Here is a 14766-nt window from a genome sequence, read left to right as displayed (position 1 = left end):
AGGGGAGGTTGTGTCCACGGTCGGATAGCGTCCGGAGCATGACGTCGGTGTAGCGCCGTTCGTTCTGCACCGGTATCCACCAGAGCAGATAGGTCACCTATTCCCTCAACATGAATGGACATCCGAGAAGTTTGACAAGCGGTTTGGTAGTGGATTCCGGTCTGGAAAGGCTGACAACACTCCTTGGCGTTGTGGCCAATGCGACCGCACTTGAAGCATCTGTGTCGTGTGGAGGCGTAAGTCGAACGGACAGTCGGTAATGTGTCCAAGCTAAGCCCACGACGAGAGTTTTGCTGAAGTTCGGCTGCCCCTTGAGCGAAAACCTGGGGTGACGCTTCAGGTGACTGGCAAGATAAGATGGCAGCATGGGTAGGGTCAGCCAAGCCATCAACGACATACTGGCGGGCAGCCGGAGAGATCCATGTAATGTCACATTTGTCGAGAAGCCCGTGCTTATCGTAGACGTATTTACGGGCGTCTTCCGATGGAGCCTGCCGACGTGATCGCATGCGCATGAAATGGTCATCGTATGCGGATGGAAGTGGTAGAAAGGCCGTGACGAAGGCTGTAGTCCAGTCACTCCAGGATTTGTACTTGCAGCCATCGTATTGACGCCACGCTTTGGCGGACTCGCACAGTCGGCTTACGGCTAGCGATAGCGTCACGCCGTCAGTCCATGCATGTTGACGGGCCAACGAATAGATTTCATCCAGCCAGACTGTTGGGTCTTGATCAACGCCCGTAAAATCAGGAATTTCTGCCATAGACGGAGGAGGCAACGTGGTGCGTGCACAGGCTGCTGAGAAGGTGACGGTGGCGTCTGCAAGACGCTGGCTCGAAGTAGCGATGACCTGCTGAACCGTGCAGAGTTCGCTGGCGGCTATAGGCGAGGAATTACGCCTGTCTTCTGGCGACATTACTGACGTTGCTCCAGGGATGGTACCTGAGGCGAAGTCCAAGGGAGCGTGTACGGCGTCCCTGGGCAAGGAGGCGGTTTGCGAAGCCAAGTCAGTGGAGTCACTTTGTGGTTTGGCAAGGACGCCTGCAGGCAGCGCGCTGGCTTCGGTACCCGCGGTGGCCAGGTCGGATGCCTTTGCCACGGTAGCAGGAGCTGCGGGCTGCTGGAAAGTGTGTCCGCTCCGCAGGACAGTTTCTTCACGCAGATTGTCGGACACAGGTTCGTTGAACGGCTGCGCCATTGTGATGAGCGAGACAGAAAACAAGAGACAACACCCAATCCTGGACCAGCTGTTCTTATTCTGCCTCTTCTTCCTCCCTTTCCAGCCCATGGCCCCCAGCTGCCGCACTGCTCTTCGTTACAATATATATATATATATATATATATATATATATATATATTTATTGTCACGTTACTTACGACAACTTGATAGAATGGGCTCGTTGAGTCGACTAGCCAAGCAGTGGCTAAGAGAAATCGTCTTTGTCCTCTTTCACTCTTCGATCTCAGCCAAGCAACCCATGTGGCAATAGTCCCCCCCCCCCCTTTGTGGCAATAGTCCCCCCCTCAATGCTCGTAAATAAAAAAATGAAGGTATACACACGCAGATATAAAGAACCAAAAGAGGGAGAGTGCCAGTACTCGCAGCGCAAATGAGGAAGTTTCGTCAACGCTTGTGCCAAGCGCAAAAATAAAAGACATAAAAACACAGGAGAACACAACAGCAGCAGCAACGCAAAGTCACGGCATGTCGTAGCACGTGAAACCACAAGGGCTACTGTGTGAAGTATGGCTTCAGCCGAACGACATGCACGGTTTCGGGCCGAAGCTGTCGACGAGAAGACGCTGCGCCGTCCAGAAATACCTCGTAGGTAACATCTGTGACTCGTCTAAGAACCTTGTACGGTCCAAAATAATGGCTTACGAGTTTTTCGGATAAGCCTGGTCACCGAACAGGGATCCACACCCACACTTGGTCCCAAGGGTGGTAGGTGACTTTTCAATGGCGGAGGTTGTAACGTCGTGCGTCTGCATCTTGTTGGTGACTGGTGTTTATGCGAGCTAGCTGACGAGCTTCTTCGGCGTATTGAGTGTATTGCTCAGCGTCTTGAGCAAGTTCATTGCTTTGGTCACACGGAAGCATAGCATCGAGCATGGTTCGCACGTTGCGTCAGTAAACAAGTCGGAAAGGCGGAAATCGCGTGGTTTCTTGCGTTGCCGTATTGTAAGCAAACGTGATGTATGGAAGAATCTCGTCCCAGGTTTTCTGTTGTACGTCCACGTACAGTGACAGCATGTCCGCTATGGTCTTGTTAAGCCTCTCTGTCAGTCCATTGGATAGCGGGTGATAAGCCGTTGTTTTTCGATGACTTGTGCAGCTCAGTTTAAAAATGTCCTCCATCACTCGTGCTGTAAACGACGTCCCTCTGTCCGTAATCACGCATGACGGGGCACCATGCCGTAGGACGATTTGGTGCACGAAGAACTGCACGAATTCAGAGGCCGTGCCAAGAAGTAACGCTTTTGTTTCAGCATAACGAGTAAGATATTCCGTCGCAACTATAATCCATTTGTTCCCAGAGGACGACAAAGGGAAGGGCCCAAGAAGGTCCATTCCCACGAGGTCAAACGGCGTCCGTGGTGGTGCGATGGGCTGAAGGAGGCCCGCGGGTCTCACAGGCGGAGTCTTGCGGCGCTGGCACTCACGGCAGCCTTTCACATATCGATGTACACTAGTTGATAGTCGCGGCCAGTAGTACTGTTGGCGTACTCTGGCGACAGGTCGCGAATAGCCCAAATGTCCTAACGTGGGCTCGTCGTGACACGCAAGGAGGATCTCATCACGCATGTCGGTAGGAACAACGAGTAGGAAGGCTTTGTCACTACCACGGGCGTTTTTCTTGTAAAGAATGCCTCTTCTTAGACAAAAAGAGGACAGTTCGCGAGCAATGTGTTGAGGGATCTGAGAGTTGCGGCCTTCCAGGGAATCAATGACTGGGCGTAATTCGTCGTCTGCACGCTGCTTTGACACAAATTCGGAGTCGCTAACTGCTCCAAGAAAGGCATATTCATCTTCGGGGCCCCTGACAGCGTTCCCCACAGGTGCTCGAGAAAGCGCGCGTGCGTCTTCGTGTTTGCGCCCTAACCTGTACACAATCGTAATATCGAACTCCTGCAAACGCAAACTCAACCGTGCGAGACGGCCGGATGGATCTCTGAGATTTGCCAGCCAGCAGAGCGAGTGGTGGTCAGTCACCACTTTGAAGGGACGACCGTAAAGGTAAGGCCGAAATTTGGTCGTCGCCCACATGACTGTGAGGCATTCTTTTTATGACGTAGACTAGGTGGTCTCGGCATAAGAAAGAGTACGACTGGCGTAAGCTATCACATGCTCAACGCCGCCGTGTCGTTGTACAAGGACAGCGCCAAGTCCGACGTTGCTGGCATTTTTATGAATTTTTTTAGCAGCGTCCTCATCAAAATGGGCAAGAACAGGGGCTGTTTGCATTCTCTGTCGTAACTCTGTGAACGCTGTATCTTGTTCTGCGCCCCAAGTAAAGGGCACGTCATCTCGGGTGAGTCGCGTAAGAGGTTCAGCTATCTTCGAGAAGTTGGCGATAAATCGGCGATAATACGCGCACAAGCCAAGGAAACAGCGTACTGCTCTTTTATCTGATGGAACAGAGAAGGCGGCGACAGCAGCAGTTTTGTCAGGATCAGGTCGCACTCCATCCGAACTAATGACAAGTTCAAGAAAGTTCAGCTTTTCATAGCCGAAATGGCATTTTTGAGGTTTCAGCGTGAGTTCAGCTGTGCGAATGGCTTCCAGAACCTTTCTCAGACGCTTCAGATGTTCTTCGAAGCTCTCGGAAAAGATGACCACATCTTCTGGGTAGACAAGGCAGCTTTGCCACTTCAAGCCAGCGAGAACTGTTTCCATCATCCTCTGAAAAGTGGCTGGTGCAGAACAGAGGCCGAAGGGAAGAACTCGGAATTTGTAAAGTCCGTCTGGAGTCACAAGCGCGGTTTTTCTCGGTCTCGTTCATCCACTTCAATTTACCAATGGCCACTTTTTAGATCGATGGACGAAAAATACTTTGCGCGTCGTAACCTGTCGAGGGAGTCGTCGACCCGTGAAAGCGGGTAGACGTCCTTTTTTCTGACGCTATTAAGCTTCCTGTAGTCAAACAGAATTGCAGGCTTCCGTCTTTTTTTTTACTAGAACGTCTGGCGAGGACCAAGCGCTGCTGGATGGTTGACTAATCCCGTCATCGAGCATTTCTTTTACTTGTGTCTGAATAGCCTCGCGTTCTTTGGCAGAAACGCGATAAGGCTGCTGTCGGATGGGACGGACGTCATCGTCGGTAATAATTCGATGCTTCGTGAGGTGTGTTTGACAGACTTTAGAAGAAGAGGCGAAGCAACATCGAAACTCCCTTAAAAGGTCATGAAGTGCAGCCTTTCTCTCGTCTGACAGCGTCGAAATAATGTCGAGGCGGTCTAGAAATTCCTCATCCTCATGCATTTCCTCGGACACGAAGCACTCCGTGACGTCGGCAACAGGGTCTCCATAAGCTAGGGTGGTTCCGCGGAAAAGATGCCGGTGCTCGTAATTGAAGTTCGTAACTAGTATCGTTGACTGTCCATCACGGACGCGCACAACACTTCGGGCGGCGCATACATCTTGGAGCAGCAGAAGTGATAGGTTGCTTTTCGCCACCACGTCGCCGTCTTGGAAGTCTTCACAAGTGACTTCAATGGGAACAGTTGTTCGAGGTCTCAGCGTCACACTGTCGTCAGCAACACGCAACGCAGGTCTACGGCACTTATCAGCGTCTCGATCTGTTGCGTCTTGAGTCGAGAAGGTCACGATGTGCTCACGGATATTTATGATGGCACCGTATTCCCGAAGGAAGTCCATGCCGATAATCAGCTGACGCGAACAGCCGTAAAGAACGAGGAAGCTGAGCACAAACGTTGACGCACGAATTTTCACTCTTGCGGTACAGCGACCCAGCGGTGTTACAACGTGTCCTCCAGCTGTTCGAATTCACGTTTGATTCCACGGCGTGATCACTTTCCTGAGATCGTTCACTAGCCTCCCGCTGATGATCGAATAGTCTGCACCAGTGTCTACCAATGCACTGACCTGAAGACCGTCAATCAGCACAGGTATGTCGAGTGACACGCGGTCACTAGGTTCAGATGTGGATGTCGGCGTTTGTTCGGTACTGCAATTCTCTGACTAAATGCCTTCGGCGTTGCGTGCAAGCGTCAATGGGATGTCTCCCGCACTTTGAGTCCCAGCGACCTTGCCCCCGAAGGCCGCTGCCTTCAGTTTTCCCGACGAGGGCTCGGGGAGCGTTCCCATGCCGTCACCCCGAAACGTGGCCCAGTGACTGCGGGTCTCCTCGGAGATGGTGACCGCGATTGCCGTCGTGTAAAGGGTGCACGCTGTTGCGCGAGATACTCTTCGATATCCCTTGGCCTTTGACCAATTCGGGGACGAGGGGAATTGACGGAAAATTTGCGCAGTCCAAGTTGCCGGTATGGGCATTCGCGGTAAATGTGACCAGCCACACCGCAATGATAGCAGAGGGGTCGTCTGTCTCGCGTACGCCAGAGATCAGACTTGCGCGTCGGTGCACGGCGACTATCGATGTCCAAATCAGCGTGCGCTGACAGAATCGCGACTGACGGCATCATTGTCTGGATCGGGACGTATGGCATTGTCTGGATCGAGACGTGTGGCACTGTCTGGATCGGGACATGCGGCACTGGCTGGGTCGGGACTACTTGACCAGAAAGAGGAGTGGCAGATCGCAAGGCTTCCGCGCACGTGCGACGGCGACTGTCAGTAGACACAGGAGCCGTTTCCGGATCAACCGACGTGGGAGGAAAACGATAGGCGTGCAGCACCTGCTGGACTTCGTCACGGACGACACTAATGATAGAACCAACATCGATTTGCTTTGTCCCGTACAACTTTTCAATTTCTTCCCGGACGACAGATCCGATGATCTCGCGAATCCGTTCGAGGCTCTTGCTCCCAGGGGTGGCGAAAATTTCGGGAGTTGAGGCCGCATTCACTTAACGGTCAAACAGGGCAGACCGTTGGTGCAGTACTCGCTCCATTGTTGCCGCTTCAGTAAGGAACTCAGACACTTTTGGGGACGCACCAAACCGGCCAAAAGTTGTTCCTTCACACCACATACGAAGTGGTGCAACTTTTTTTTCTTCTGCCATAGCAAGATCCGCTCGTTTGAAAAGCCGTGTCATGTCCTCGACGTACAACGAGACGGTCTCGTTGGGCATCTGGATGCGTGATTGTAGCGCACGCTCCGCCCGTTCGCGGCGGTCGGGATTCCTGTAGGTCTCCAGGAGGCGACGCTGTAACTCGCGCCAAGATGTCAGAACATCATCCCTGTTAAAAAACCACGTCTTGGCACCATCTTTTAGGCAAGTGTACACGTTCCGGAGCTTCGCGGCATCATCCCAGTAATTGATCGCTGCGACACGTTCGAACTCCCTCAGCCATTCGTCAACATCTTCATGCTGCTCTCCGTGAAAGGGGCTAGGCATGAGCGGGTTCTGAACGGTGCAGTGGATTATCGTGGAAGGTTTCGGAGCTTGCATGGGATCTTGTGTCAAAGTCATATCGCTGCGTCAGTAGTTGGTGTCTCAGGCGGTAGGCCTCGTTGGTAGCGGCTTACTCTGTGAACAGGAGTGTCCACGGGTGCAGGGCTTGTGTTCCGGCTGCTGGACGGGGTATTGGCAACGGGTGGATCGTGAGACGTTGTACCCAGCAACTCCAACGGCCTTGTCACGTTACTAACGACAACTTGATATAATGGGCTCGTTGAGTTGACTAGCCAAGCAGCGGCTCAGAGAAATCGTCTTTGTCCTCTTTCACTCTTCGACCTCAGCCAAGCAAACCATGTGGCAATATATATATGTGTTTGTGTGTGTGTGTCTGTGTGTGTGTGTGTGTGTGTGTGTGTGTGTGTGTGTGTGTGTGTGTGTGTGTGTGTGAATCGTATGCACGTGCATATCAGTACATAACTGCGCATTGTACATTTTAGTGTACTTGAAGTGCCTAATATATTTCTTTCTATTTTTTGTTTTTTCTTCTTCTCTGGCTTTGTTTTACTTTTTGTTTTGTTTGTTGTCCTTGTTTTTCTTTTGGTTTCTTTCTCGTTATTTATCTTTAGCAACTGTATAATTAGGTACATTTACCCTTGTAGTGCACCTGCACCCGTATTGAACGCACTATGATATCAATTTGTAACTGTTTATCGACTATTAATATGCATTTTCCCCCACTTTTATCAGGTGCTGTACCCTGTTGTTTCCCGCCGATGGGTAGCTGGGGCTTTGTCAAGCTGTCATTGGACAACTTTTTTCCCGGCCACCTTTTTTCACCGTAAATATTTTTGTTTTTGGTGAAAATAAAGTTCTTTGATTGATTGATTGATAGAAATAAAATCAACAGACAATCAAAGAAGAACCTAGGAATTACAATCATTGTTTAGAACCATAGTATAAAGAATTAGCAAATCCTACGTACAGTGGGAATCAGTGATTTGCGAAGCACGAATAGGAAAGGTTTATATGTTACTTTAAAATCAGCACAACGTTACGAGGTAGAGGTAAATGACGCTGTACATGACTTCACTGTGATGATTATTATGTGTGGATGTGTCGTTTACCTTCATCATCTATAATTGTCACGTGATACCAAATTTAGTATAGGTGGAGCTAGTGAAATGGCCGTGAGCACTCTATTAGCGTGGTATGTTGTCAAGTTCTTAAATGACACGCGTGCCAGCATGAGCATGTTTGCCCCAGTTATATATTTCGTCATCCATTGACATCACGTAACACCAAATTCGGTATATGTGCAGCTAACAAAACAGCTGTGAGCGCATCATGAAGGGCCCATTATATTCCAATGTAGCGTTGACGCACACGCACGCTGAGCACAGCGACGCTACGTTAGCAAAACGCGAGCAATCTATAGTCTGACGCCTGGTGCGACCAGCGCTACCAGCGTCTGTCGGCGTGGCCCGACGGCAACCGGGCCGATGTTAACACCAATGCATTACCCATCCATAATTGCGTCTCCCTCTTTTCGGGGTGGAGGGATGCCGGACGCGCTGAAACGCGCAGGCGTCAAAGCAACGCAGCGCGGCGCACACCTGCGAGTATATCGCAAAACCAGCGCGTGGCGTCGCAACGCCGGCGTGACGCGTCGAAATGAACGCCGGTGAGCCCGCGCATCGCTTCACGTCGAAATGTATTGGTGCCTTGATTGTGGCATGTAGTCATGCTCTCACATGACATCCATCTCATGACTATCATGTTTTGCACCAGCCACATACCTTGGCCATTCATTGACGTCACGTAATAGCAAAGTTGGCAAATTATGAAGCTTGTGAAACGGCCTCGAGCACATCATGACTGTTGCATGTAGTCATGTTGTTACATGACACGCATCTTATGATTATCATGTTTGGATGTGCCATTAACCTATGTCGTCTATTCGCGTCCCGTAATACCGAGTTTTTACGTGTGAAGCTAGCGAAACGGCCGCGAGTGCATCATGAGCGTGGCATGTAGTTATGTTGTTACATGACACGCATATCATAATTTTCATGTTGGTCTGTCACACGTGTTCGCTATGCAATTACGTCATACCATACCAGATTTGCAACATGCCATGTGAACAAAACCACCGAGAGAGCTGCAGAACCATGAAATGTAAATCATGACATTTATGACACACATGTATTTATTTTCATGTCATGACTGCTCAAATATGTTCTTCATACAGTCACGTTATGCCATACTAAGTTTGGTATTGATGACATTATCGAAACGGCCAGGACAAATAAAAGTCGTAGGTGGAGAGATAGATAGATAGATAGATAGACAGAAAGATAGATAGATAGATAGATAGATAGATAGATAGATAGATAGATAGATAGATAGATAGATAGATAGATAGATAGATAGATAGATAGATAGATAGATAGATAGATAGATAGATAGATAGATAGATAGATAGATAGATAGATAGATAGATAGATAGATAGATAGATAGATAGATACCCTCAAGGTCGCCGAAATTCACTAAGAAATGCTTCGCATTTAAGCATAGGACATGAAGAAGAGTGTATTAAAGTGTACCAAAAGCAACGGTTCTGAGTTTGAGCTACACAACGTTAGTTGCATGATGATTAAAAGAACCAACAATGCCTTACGTAGACTAAAGTAATCCAAGAAGGTAGTTCCAATTATTCGAGCTGCGAAGGATCAGTGAGCCGGAGAGACTTGTGTTGGTGTGAGGTGATTACGGTGATGTGATAATCATTTCAGAACAATGGAAATGGGAGTGTCACTTGCTCCATTATTATAGTTGTTGGTCAGAAGTTATGCAATGATATTCTGAAAATTTTCTAATAAATCAAGTAGTTTGCTAATACATTTTTGGATGCTCAGATAGTGGTCACACATCCAAGTTATCTACGGACAAGTTTTGCAAAATATTCAACTTTAGTGAGGAACAGGAAGAAGAGGTGTTATTTGTGATGATCAGCTAGCGTGTGATCAGCATTGCTAATAATATTAGTTGGTGTGATTGCCAAGATAGCGTAATAAACAGACAGGTTCAAATGACGTACAATTTCAAATATCACAACTAGGGGTAGTGGCAGTTTGAGTTGAGCGGAGTGCTTTGCATATTACACGACTCAGCTCGATGAGCCACATGGTAAAATACTTAAGAAATCTAGATCATTTGAAAAGTCGTAATATTTTTATGGTGGGTCATTTCATGAAATTCCAATCATCAGCAACGACGTGAATATTAGAAGGCATTTTGGAATGTTATTCTTGTATATTAGAATAATTGAATATCCTATACCATATCTGTTTGGCACAGCGGATTAAACAAGTTTGCTAGATGCCATGCCATTGCGTGCAACAGACTGCGTAAGCCATGTGAGAAGACGAGGGTCTATATCTTATTTGCTTAATTTAAAGAGAAGCAATTTGTGATATACTTTATGAAACTCTTTCTGCTAATCAAGAAAAATAGTCAGTCATGAAAAAGTCAATCTATAAATTGTGACGGAAGGAAGTTGAGTTTCAAAAGAAAATGAATAAAAAAAAATTGAACTTTGCACTGAGCCATGAGTAAGTGATAGACAGGTAAACTGATTGGTCTGATGTTTAATAATTGCCGTATTCACAGGCGTGAGCATGGGGGGAGTGGGCAGGGAGGGCACACCCCTTTTTCACGAAAAAGAGGGGGGGGGCACAGTCGGCCTCCTGCACTGATTTAATAAGGAAGGGCAGCAGGGCAGCACTGCGGCAAATCTTTGCCTCCTTCCTTTGAGGAACCTTTTCCAAACCAACGGCTGTATCTAGACTGACCTTGTGTGTGAACTGGTTTTGAACTTAGCTGTAGCATTATCTCGCCAACATAGTAGAATGTTGAACTTAGGCTTGAACTTTGCTTTATTTGGCTAGCTGTAATGATGAACTGTTGGTTGAACTTGGTTGTGGCAAAATTGAACTTTTTCTTGAACTTAGCTTGACTTTGGGCGTAGCAATGTTGAACTTTTGCCGGAACTTGGTTTCACCTTGGCGTATTCAATCGATGCCATAAATACCAATCTTATGCAGCAGCAAGCATCGTTTCTCACATCGCAGCTGCTTCCTCGAGAGTGTGATTATTGTTTGGAGGTTCTAACGCTGCCCATTGTCAGGTGCAAGCTGTACACTAGCTTTTATTACCACTAAGTACCTTTTTATGGCATTGCGACAACGAATAACACACATATGTGATTGGTTTTTAGTTTCAAGTAGGTGGCACGATTGTCTCAGATATCTCTTCCACGAATACACATACCTGTTTATGAAGTTGATTGTTTTCCGAAACGCTGCAAAAATTTTCGTGGCACATGCCTGTTTGTTAAGCTAACTCACCTCCTTCATTTTCAGTGGACTAGTGGCAATTCGTAGAATACCCACAATTTTTGTGATGCGTACTCATTTATGATGACAATGTGGTGAACAAGGACGAAATTTGTTAACCGATTATATAAACCAATTTTACTAATAAAACAATACTGGTCTGCGAAAACGAATTGAAGTCCAGAAACTTCAGTGGCTGAGATGGTAATGTACGAGAACATATTATATGTGAGCCTATAGTTGGGGAGAATGGGTGGTAAGTTCTTGGTTGGCCTAGACTAGTGGTCAGGCATTGCTTTTAGACCTTCCAATTTCTAGGAGGCCGTCAAGCAGCTGTTGAAATTTTATGAGACAATAGTACAAGAGTGCATAACGTATTTCAAGAAACTATGTTAGTGAGGACTGAAGCGAGACTGCTCGATCTCAAATGATTGGACCATTCTTCGGTACACCACAAATAATATGGTTCACAGTGGTACCGTATTGAAGAATCGGCCTTCCCACTCTGTTCTGACAGACTGTATCATTTGTAGAGAGGTGATTGGAAATGATTTTGTTTGTGTTATGGCCAACCACTCAAAATGTGTGTACTAAAAAAAGTGACCTTATTGCGCAGAGGAGGAGTCAGCTCAAGGACCTAACTGGGCCGGGGACTGTGCAAAAACGAAAGGAAGGGTGGTGCGCGAAAGGAACAGTGCTGCAGCTGTACAGCACATAAAAATATCAGGCTGCGTGAAAAAATGCCTGCTATGCTAATCACATGACATCTAGAATTCGGTTAAACATAAGTATACCTTTTTGTGTGTAAATAGTATTGTTTACAAAAATTTGCGAGTTGCCGCACCTCACTTCAGAGCTTTTGCTCTATACAGCCGCAATCGGGGTCTCGGATGTCATTGCACGACCCGGGCGACTGACCCCAGAACGCCATGTAATTTGGTGCGCATGTGCGCAGTGACCACGTAGTGTCACTCTTCTAGATGCGTTGAAGCAGAAACATGCTCGAGCGTGAAAAGAGAGACGGGTCACGCATGCGCCATGAAAAAGTTCATCAATCGCTCAGTATTCTCAGGCGTACGCACGATGGAGGGTGGAGAGTCTGTTCCATCTGCGACGAACCTTCACCACCCTGAAGGGAAGCACTGCATGTTTAAGCTTGCAGCAATCCTTTATCAGCAATTGATGTATCGAATACATCCTGTTTCAGGTTCACTGAAGCCTTGATGAACGCACGTGTACGAGATGACCACACGGACTCGTCTCATAGCGGGTGCCAGTTCCTACGCCCTCTAGGTCACTGTCTGCCACGTTATCGGTGTCTGAGAGCTACGCATTGAAAAGCTTCGATGTGAACAGCGAAGTTATCGGTGTCGGCCATGTGGAATTAAGAATGAGACCGACAAAGTTGCCAAAGGAAACTTTGTCGGCCTCGAGAGTCAGAAACCAAGCACAGAGACGTTATTTCATTGGGTGCAAACCCTCTTGCGGGTTCGACAAATAGACCTTTATCGGACAGATACCCGTAACCACAATCGCAGCAACAGCACTCTTATCAGGCAGGGGACTTTCATTTGCAAATGCATAGCTATTTTTATTGAGCCAATAACCATTCTATCTGACTGACAGCGGCGCTTTGTGTTTTTGACCGGGCACGGATATACAAACGGATGGACAGACAGATGGATAGATGGACAGATGAACAGACACATTGGCGTATACTTCGCCCCACTAATTGTCATTCGCTCCGTGGGTATGCTCTGATTTTCTTTATTCTCACCAAACGACTCATTTATGCTATTACTTCCAACAGCGGTTGTGTTGTCCTTTTGGTGTTTTGTGTTTGTGTCTTATTCGGGTGAGCGCTGCTGTTTAAGTAAGTACTTCCAACAGTTCATGACACACGCCAGGGGAAATTCTCTTGAAGAAACGAAAGGTTCATACCCTGATATTTGATCGATTGATATGTGGGGTTTAACGTCCCAAAACCACTATATGATTATGAGAGACGTCGTAGGGGAGGGCTCCGGAAATTGAGACCACCTGGGGTTCTTTATTATGCACCCAAATCTGAGCACACGGGCCTACATTTCCGCCTCCATCGGAAATGCAGCCGCCGCAGCCAGGATTCAAACCCGCGCCCTGCGGTTCATACCCTGATAGTCTGAGAGGTTTTTTCACGTTTTCTTCACGTATAACAAATACAGGAATACGATTCATGAATATGTACTGACGGAATATTGAGATGCTGAGTCTGAGGCCTGTTGCGTTCTACTGCAGTATTGACGCATGTCGGACATCGTTGCGGAAGTGCAGTATTGGTCGAGGCATGGTTGCTACTGGAAACAAGTAAATACGGGCCTCAGAACATCCAATACTTGTAGTGCACTCAAAGCGAGTGGAGATTTCAGATTGGTGCACAGCTTTCGCTTGGCATCCAACAGTGTTCGGTACATTCTGGTGACTTCTACATTCTCCTGAGGCAGCTTGTCAGCGGCTGGCTGGAGGGATGCGATTGTCAATGTGAACTTGAAATTCGCAGGTGGCTGTGATTTCGACAAGGAAGGCAAAACTGATTCAACTGCAATACTGCTGTTTGTCGGTCTTTTTGTCGCGCTGGTCGCCTTTTGTCTGGGAGGCAAAGGCGATATAAGAGAAAGGTGGTGGAGCGGTGCTGTCGATGCAAAGTCTGCAGCATTCTTTCGGGAACTACGGTGACGATGACGCCTCTTTCTGACGGTCCTGGCCGTCTCTCGTTGTGAGAAATTGTCTCGAACCGCTTCTTTCAATACCACTACTTCTCTTTACATTTTGGGGCTCTCTTTCGACGAAGCTGCAAGTGGCCCATGACAATTCGAGAATTTGAGGAAAGTTGCTTTATAGTCATTAACATAATGAGTTTCCCCGCAACGAGGACACAGTGTCTTATTTTCGCATACGCTTATATCATGTGGCCCATCTAAATCTCTTTTCAGTTGCACCGGAAGGAATAAACCACCGGAAGGAATAAATTCAAAGCCAACCTACGGAGAGGTTCTTGTAACAATCTCCTTGAATTTTAAATAACCTGCACGTTAGGAGGAAACGATGCAGGGATTCCAAAACAGAGGCACGAAGGTTTGACATTTTTCGTCATCAACTGATCTTTTAATAGTCTGTGTCTTTGCCTTTGCATACGACACACTACTGCAAGCTGGTGCCTATTATCATCGAATTGTTTGCGTCACAATCGATCGTCGGAAAGAGAACCTGTGCGAGCCGATCGGCGCTGGAAGGTCTTCTCTACATTTAAGGCTATGACAATGGTGAACTCGGCAACAAGAGGTAATCTAGTATTGCTTTCGTTATGATGACCATAGGGGCCCCTCGAGAGTGCCGAAAGCGTGCGCGACGTAACACAAATACGACGGTCGACTTAGAGGCCGCTAGAGCATTTTACAAACTTTTCAAAAGCTCTCTAATGCCGAGTTGACGCGACAAAAGCAAGGATGCTTCACTATGGTAGAGTGTCTAGTACACTAAGTATGGATTCACCAAAGAAGCTGAAGCAGTTATACTATAGTTGCTGTTGGGGAGTGAGCTTCGCCAAAGTGTTCTTTTGGCTAATGCGACATGCATCCTTTCGTTTTATTTGGAGTTCATTTTGTGTGAAATATGTTGTTTGCTGCACCAACGCCGATTCATAAGTGTCTCATTGGCATTCTTCACAAGCACTCCCAAGATCTGCGGCATGTCTTTGCTGAAACTTTTTGATGCATGTTTCCTAATAGAGGCGCATGTCTCTAGAGAAATGAAAGATTTCGCCCTAAGTAAGCAGATCACGGGGCTGC

At 47.5% G+C, this 14766-nt stretch overlaps 1 protein-coding gene and 1 long non-coding RNA gene across 11 annotated transcripts in view; one reads left to right on the top strand and one right to left on the bottom strand.

The window, feature by feature from the left end:
* LOC119173563 (sphingomyelin phosphodiesterase) overlaps window positions 1-14766 on the top strand; it is a 1093949-nt gene that overhangs the window by 388545 nt on the left and 690638 nt on the right. The gene's annotated exons all lie outside the window — the stretch shown is intronic.
* The window catches only part of LOC142818094 (uncharacterized), a 159335-nt gene that overhangs the window by 120625 nt on the left and 23944 nt on the right, over window positions 1-14766 (bottom strand). The window lies entirely within an intron of this gene.

This window comes from Rhipicephalus microplus, chromosome 5, assembly GCF_043290135.1.
Source record: "Rhipicephalus microplus isolate Deutch F79 chromosome 5, USDA_Rmic, whole genome shotgun sequence".
NCBI lineage: Eukaryota > Metazoa > Arthropoda > Arachnida > Ixodida > Ixodidae > Rhipicephalus > Rhipicephalus microplus.
Note: the sequence above shows the minus strand (reverse complement) of the source record. Positions and strands in the feature narration are given on the sequence as shown.